Here is an 8,250-nt window from a genome sequence, read left to right as displayed (position 1 = left end):
AAAATACTCCTTTGTTTCTCTAAAAGGTTATTTATTGTATTATTGTGTCTAAAACCATAATTCCTTACCTATAATATCCTTAGAATTTTCCTTTAACACAGTCCTAACAACATACGCTGATGACACATGTATACTATCTGTTAACAACAAACCAACTAATGCATCACAAACACACATAACATCTATTGAAGAATGGTGTCAAAACTGGAGAATCAAAATAAATCCTGACAAATCCCACCAGATTACCTTTACTCTCCGTCGTAAACCTCTGCCCTCCTGTCGTACAGTATCCTTTCTAAATACTCCACTAACGCCTAATGAACAGATTCAATACTTAGGACTCCATCTTGACAAGAGACACTTGGAATCCACACACAAGACTGAAACGACAAGAAACTGCTCGTTGATTCCGATTGCTACAACACTTACTTGAAAAACGCTTTAAACTTCCTATTCACAACAAAAAATTAGTATACACTACGATAATCAGACCAATTTGGACATATGGAATTCGAAAGCTCCGGGGCTCCACCAAACCATCAAATTCCTCCCGCATCCAATCGTTACAATCCAAAATCCTACGTAAAATCCTTGATGCTCCTTATTACGTCACAAATAAACTCATTCACAAAGACCTTAACATCCAATTCGTTGATTTGGCCCAAAACAGATATGCGTCTTTTCATTCCAAATTCCTTACCCATCCTAATCCATTAATTCTTAATCTTTCATCCTTAACAATCCCTGATAATCCTCCGAGGCGTCTGAAAAGAAGATGGCCACGGGACCTTCTAATTTAAATTAACGTTTGAAGTACCACCAATGGGTGGTTCCTTCCCAAGATTTTTAATTGTATATGCAACATACAACATATTTACTTATTGTATTTATTATTTGTATAGTTGTAAATAACATTAAATAAATAACAAAAAAAATTTCCTTCCGTTCATTCATCCTGCAAACCTCTAGCAATTACCACAAGCTGAATGAAGACTGGCAACGTAAGTCGAAATGATGACTATTAATAAATATTGTAATATGCTCTTTTTGAGTAAATACCATGATTAACATGATGATGATACCATTAGATTTTTTTATCACACTTTTGTATTTGTTTATTTTTGCTTGATAAAAATTTAGTCAAATAGAATTCTTTACTCAGTTTAATGTTAACGAAAAAAATCATATTAAATTAATAATTTTATATATAAATATAAAACGACTCTTAATAAAGTAAAAAAAGGCTGCAGATGCATTTCAAACTCTCAAGAATTAACTTTAAAAAATGTTTAGACACTCGGTCGTAAAATATAGTATCCAACACTTGTGAAATAAAGTTTTTGACTTGACCGGTTTCTACAGGGTTGATTTAAAATATTTTAACTGGGTTTTAGTGAATGAATTTGTGAAAATACCGTTACAAAACAAACGGTTGTGCAAGGAGGAGATTTGGTCAGAATCACGCTCGACCGCCAGAATTTTCCCGAATAAAGAGTGTCCACTCCAATAATCGAAGGAGGAATTTGATGGTTTAGTGGAGCCCCAAAGCTTAACTCCGTATGTCCAGATAGGCCTTATAGTCATGTAAATCAGTCTTTTGTAATGGATTGGCAATTTAATAGTAAATGTTGTAATAGTCGGAATCGACGAGCAATTTCCTGTCTTTTCAGTCTTGTATGAGGATCTCTTCGACAGGAATAAGTAGGGTATTATGAAAGGATACTGTAGGGTAAGTGGTCATGGGTTTACGACGAAGGATAAATGTGATTTTGTGGGATTTATTTGAATTATTAAAATTTTTTAAACTAAGGAATGTAACCATTTGCAACTAAGGGAGTTGAGACGCCACCTTAACAATCTTTTAACTCATAGCGGATTGAATTTTGGTGGTCATCCTGAATGACAACTTGGCCCTCTCGCTCTGGTTAGAAGAGGTCAGTCATCTGTAGATAACCACCCCTCATTTCAGAAATGACGAGGCAGGGGATAAGGAAAATAAAAGAAACTAAGTTATATATAAAAGGGGATACTTCGGAAGTTAGTGAAAATCAATTAATAATTATTATGGAAAAAGAAAGAAACAAGTACAAAATAATTCAAAAATTTTTAAAATTCAAAATTTCAATGTTTATAAAATATAAAAATTCTCACTGATGTTTTAAGTAAACACATTAAAATAATTAATTGGAAAACCAAATTGTCTTATTTCCAAAATTGTAAAAATTATACTTTTTTATTATTTGTTTCATACAGCAGTGTCATGAAATGAAATTAAGTTAATGGTAACTTTTATAATAATTTATGTAATTTACTAATTTTATTTTTTGTAACTACTGTGTTCAATATTAATAATCTTGATATTATTTTAAATCTAAATTTACTGTATTCCAATTTAAATAAAATATGATTTTGTTATCTTGTGACAGATAGAGTGCCCGAAATCAACATAGATTTCTAATTATTAAGAGTATTCGTAGTGTTGTGTTAAATGTTGAATATACTAAATGTTTTAAGTATAGGATTGAAAGTCTATGTTATATGTTAAATGCAGAGGAGCTCCTAGCGGATTGGTTTTGGTAATTTGTTTTGTAACCTTTCCTTCCAGAATATTATAATCGTTATTTGTATCCATTACTTTAATAGAGTTCTAAAAACGTCCAAATACACACAAAAAAAACACAAACCAAACGCAGACTAAGAGCGACTAAACAAATAAAACGACTACAGACGAAATAGTGTGTAGTTCAGCTGATCTGTTGCGTGACGTCATTCTCCATTTAGCAGACCTAGTAACAAACTCTCAACCGTATTAAATGTTAAATCGTTTTAACTATTCCTCTAAACTGCCCGCGGTCGGTTGTCTGGTCTGACTCGGAATCTGCCCTCAATTTTTACAAGATCCATTTTCAACGCATCCATTAATAATAGAGTTAAAGCAGCATTCGAAAACTTTGAAAAACATGGTTTTTTTTCGTACCCTCCTGAAAAGATTTTAATTAGTACTTGATACGCACGCATAGTGAGGCATGCTATATGTACAGCTGGGGTATGGAGGATACCTTGGATTGCCTTTTGGAATTATAAGGTTAGGTGATGGGTCCAATAAAGGTTGTAAACATGGTTGGCTCACGTCAGTGGATTATTGGAACGAGGAGGGGCTGTTTCGCTGGTTAACGAAAAAAGGGTGTTTGACACTTAGATGCCATTCGAGACCTAAGGGTTGCGTAGGGTATGACAATCAAGACATACTCAACACGTAATTTTTGTCCTACTGGGAATATTGGCTGCCACTTGAAAAAAATGAGTTATAGGGTCTTGTTTTATGGCTGCCAGGTCATTGTGGGATCATCGGGAATGAAAAGGCAGACTAGCTATAAAGACAGGTCAAGTCGTAACATTATCAACATGCAAAAATGTTATTTCTTGGATCAAAGAAACTGGATGGCAAGAGTGGCAAGTCTTATGGTTCATCACGAGAGAAACAAGTTAAGAATGGTCCAACAGACAGTGAAACATCCAACCAGAAACTTTAATCTGCTACGGAGAGATGTATGTAGTATTAACCCGTCTTCGGACAGGCCATACTCGACTCACCCACTGTCATCTCATGAAAAAAGAAAATCCACCGATGTGTCACTACTACAGAAACAATCTAACCGTTAGGCACATTCTCATTGAATGTATTGCACACGAATCACACCGATTCTCTTCAGATAAACAGGAGATGATGAGAGAAGATCCCATAGCAACAACAAAACTTTTTCATCTTTTAAAAATCATTAATATCTATGATCATATATACTCGAACTCTAATTCAAGCATGTATAAGTGGATGCATAATTTAATATATAAATTTACTAACTACGCCAATTCTAATTGTTGTTGTTGTCTGGGCCTTTAGGGCGTAAAACCCTGAGGTTATCAACGCCCATGTTTCGCGCTTTATATTCTATTTCTATAATTTCTATTTCTATAATTCTATTTCACTTTAAATAATTTCGAAAAAAAATTTAAATAATTACTTCTGTTGGTATTTTTTTATTACGTATAACAGATTTTCTGGTTTAAATCTTATTCAAAAGGCCATCCCTTTTTAAGAAAACTAAGACCATTTCCACGTTCTTCTGGTCATCATTCAGAGCATCCGATACACTCGGCCCTACTCCCAATCTACTCAAGTTCGCAGAATAAAAATGACATTTCTCAAATATGTGACTGATCGTAAGTACACTGTTGCAGTATTGACATTTTGGCGGTGGCTGCTTACTGATCGGATATCTATGAGTTAAACTCGTATGACCTATTCTCAATCTGGCAATAGCTACCTCCTCCCTGCGATTGGAACGGTTTGTGTGGTCCATGGTTTAGTGGTTTTTTAATTTTTTTTTAATTTGCTTGGCGGGCTTTCATCCCACATGGCTTGCCAACTAGATAATATCTCATTTTTCATTCTAATTCTAATTGTAACTGTAAATATGTAATTTTAATTCTAAATTTGTAACTTTTTCACTTTGTAATTGTAAGTTTCTGAACATTTCAATTGTAATTTAATAACCTTGTAAACCCAGTGTCAATGGCCCTAGTGGTCGAAACATTTAAATAAATAAATATCGTTTTAACATGATAAAAAAATGATATATTTCTCTATTCAACACAAATTTTTCCATTTAGCATGTTAGACTTAAGATCATGAATTATTTATTATTTTTTACTTATTTAAGTATAGATAATGTAATAATAAAAAAATAAAGTAAGAAGTAATCACCAGTGACAGAATGAATTAGCGCCTTCACATGGACGTGAAACTAACCTACTGAGCAGTGCCGTGTTGCGGTTAAAAACAACTTCGAGGCTGAAGGAGTCGGTAAGATACACAGAAGTCATCCACAATACTTTCATATATTTCTTTATTTATTAACCTAGGAGAATATGTTATAAATTGAAGGGGTTAGTATACGAAGGGGTTATGTTACAAATAGTAAATTTCAAGAAAACAGTGTTCAATTTTTTTTAGTGATGAGTTGACCGTGAATATATCGGGTGATCTGAAAAGTTTTCGACCAAACATAAATACAAGACATTTTTTCTTTTTTTTTTTATCTTTTATTATTCAACACAGTCTCCTTGCAACTCTACACACTTCTCCAGCGATGCTTCCATCTATGTAACCCGTTCAAAAAGTACTCGGAGTTATTCTATGCCAAATAATTGTTCACGAAGGTGATTGCATCTTCATTTGACGAAAATCTCTGTCCTTCGAGCGTAATTTCTAGATGAGGGAACAAAAATAAGTCGCTTGGCTCGCGACATTCAATCGCTAGATCTGTTGAATAAGGCGGATGGTCAAGCAGTTCAGACCGTAATTCGTAGATTTTCACCATGGCAACCGCTGAGGTGTGAGGCGGTGCATTGTCTTGGTGAAACAGGATTTCTTTTTCTGCAAGTTAAGGAACCGGTATTATAAATTTAAACAATTGCCCCTTGCCCAACTATGGGTTCACTATAGACGTATGGTTGCGTATGTTCACATTCCCTTACAATTTTGTAGAAACGGATCTCAATAAAAACGACTAGGTTCTAAGAAGGCCCCTGAGACCCATCTAACAGCCCTTTCAAACCCTTAGTATCCTGTATCAATGGCAAGGGCTGACACTTAAGCAGGTACAAGGTGTCATCTCACAATGGACTTGCATCAGTCTAACTATTTTATGTTTAACATATTTAAGTCAGTTCTCACAAGTCCTTAGGTCATGGTCTCTTACACCCAATTCCTTGGAAGCCAGGCCACCCTGTTTCCAGTCACGCCTTTTTCCCTCTCCCAGATATTTACTTCTAAATTTCATAGGCTCTCTAGACCCCGCCTAATTTTCTAAATTATCTGATTGGTCCAAACCCCTTCTCCTATTTTCACTATTCTTCCTACCCCCTCTTCTCAAGTGTACATATATATTTCCTAGCACTAGATAGCTAAGTTAGAAGAAGAAGAGAGACACTCTGTAACAGCGAAAGTAACATGTAGTTCTTGTAAATATGTTAAAATAAAGTCATTTTAGTCTTCACTGATTTTTATGCTATTTAATTTGCAAATGTAGCCTTTTTCCCGCAATTTGTGCCTTCAGCTTGCCTAGTATGCTCCTGTAATGGTTTTTCCTTTTTGAAGGTAGTCGATTAAAATAACTCCATGACTATCCCAAAAAAACAGTCGCCATCACTTTCCCGGCCGATAAAACGGTGCTTTTTTGGAGCCGGTTCCCTCTTCTTAGTCTACTGTTTGGACTGTATTTTAGTTTCATAGTTTTAGTTAATGGTGTATCCAAGTTTCATATAAAGTAATTAATTAGTGCCAAAACTTGGATTTATTACGCCTAAACTGCGCCAACAGAGCGTTGGAAATGTTCATTCGAACTCATTTTTGGTCTAACGTGAGCAAACGTGTGGACAGCTTTCTCATATCTAAATGTTAATTTAATATGTAACAAACCCGTTCTTTTGATATGTTCATAACCTCTGCTCTGAGTAGAACCATTTGGTGAACTTTGGTGATGTTTTCGTCGGTAGTTGCAGTTTTTGGAATTCCCGAACGTTCATCGTCTCCCAAGCTCTTACGGTCTCGTTTAAATTCAGCTGCCAAAATATCACTGTGGTAAATGATGGTACAGAGTCCCCATACACAGAATCCAACTCATCTTTTATTTGTGTAGCCGTATTGACTTTCAAAAGCAAATATTTGTAAAATACGACAGCTCAATAGTCGATTTTGTCTATTCGTCACAAAAACACTCACATCAACTCACTCAAACGACTTTTACATAAACACTGCGGGTCCAAAATGGCTGAAACTTTGGTGGGTAAGTTTCAATAGATGAACAACGAAATTCACTTGCTTTTATTTAAGAGTGCTGCCATCTTCACGTTGCGGTCGGAAACTTTTCAGACCACCCTCGTATTGGTCTCGGAATATACAGTATATTCTCGGTATTCTGAACTAATTGCTGCAAGGGATGTTCAGATTACTGAAAAGTTGAGATTAAAGAAAGTAATAAGAAAAATGGTGTAAAAAAAAAATAATGAACTTCATTCATCAGTTTCGTAAGATTCATTTTAAGTATTTATAGGCGTTACTATTACGAACAAAGCTGGCTCTATCTCAGTATCTGGAGACAATACCTCCTTGGTACATTCATATATCAAACCCTAATAGCCAAAAAACCTTCCTACATCCTTGATATCCTTACGTTTATCCACTCCCCTATTGAACAGATCCCAACCTACTGATCTCTATATCACTATACAGAACTACCTCCTATGAAAAATAACTACCTCTTTTACGGTCCAAGCTACCTCATTTTGGAATTCCTTACTCATATCCATCAGTAAAACTTCCTCCTTAACGTCATTAAACAACTCTATATCCATCTCATCGACTATCAAACTTCCTTGAACTTGTAGTGTAGCCAGATAAAAACTTCATAATTGTTCCCATATCTCGTATTACTGTTCCGAACAAAGCTGGCTCTATCTCAGTATTTGGAGACTAATTTATATATCAAACCCTAATAGCCAAAAAACCTTCCTACATCCTTCACCTACGTTTATCCATTCCCTTATTAAACAGAAGATTCCAACCTACTGATCTCTATATCACTACTTACAGAACTGCCTCCGAGCTACCACATTTTGGAATTCTTTACCCATATCCATCAGCAAAACTTCCTCCTTAACGTCATTAAACAACTATATATCCATCTCATCGACTATCAAACTTCCTTGAACTTGTAGTGTAGCCAGATAAAAACTTCATAATTGTTATTCTTAGGGGACCAAGTGTCCCAGAATAAAGATTGATTTTTCGTTTAAAAAATATGAGTGTACATAGTGTAAATAGTTATTTTTATTTATTATTTTTTTTTTTTTTGGAAATTTGACAATTCGAAGTTTTAAATTTTTTTTTATATTTAAAAAGTCGTGAGTAATAAGAAAAATGGTGTAAAAAAAATAATGAACTGTTTCCTAAGATTTATCTTAGGTATACCTAGACGTTCCTATATCTCGTATTACTGTTCCGAACAAAGCTGGCTCTATCTTAGTATTTGGAGACTAATTTATATATCAAACCCTAATAGCCAAAAAACCTTCCTACATCCTTCACCTACGTTTATCCATTCCCCTATTAAACAGAAGATCCCAACCTACTGATCTCTACATCACTACTTACAGAACTGCCTCCTATGAAAAATCTTTTGCTGTTCG

The 8,250-nt window shown here is 34.8% G+C and overlaps 1 non-coding gene across 1 annotated transcript; it reads left to right on the top strand.

The window, feature by feature from the left end:
- The first annotated feature begins 3,177 nt into the window (after positions 1-3,177).
- LOC112211300 (U11 spliceosomal RNA) lies at positions 3,178-3,340 on the top strand. The gene has a single exon (XR_002945539.1). It is a non-coding gene; the product is annotated as a U11 spliceosomal RNA (small nuclear RNA).
- The last annotated feature ends 4,910 nt before the right edge of the window (positions 3,341-8,250 follow it).

Source organism: Halyomorpha halys, unplaced genomic scaffold (genome assembly GCF_000696795.3).
Source record: "Halyomorpha halys isolate HHAL.00 unplaced genomic scaffold, Hhal_1.1 Scaffold289.1, whole genome shotgun sequence".
NCBI lineage: Eukaryota > Metazoa > Arthropoda > Insecta > Hemiptera > Pentatomidae > Halyomorpha > Halyomorpha halys.
This window is presented reverse-complemented; position numbering and strand designations above follow the sequence as displayed.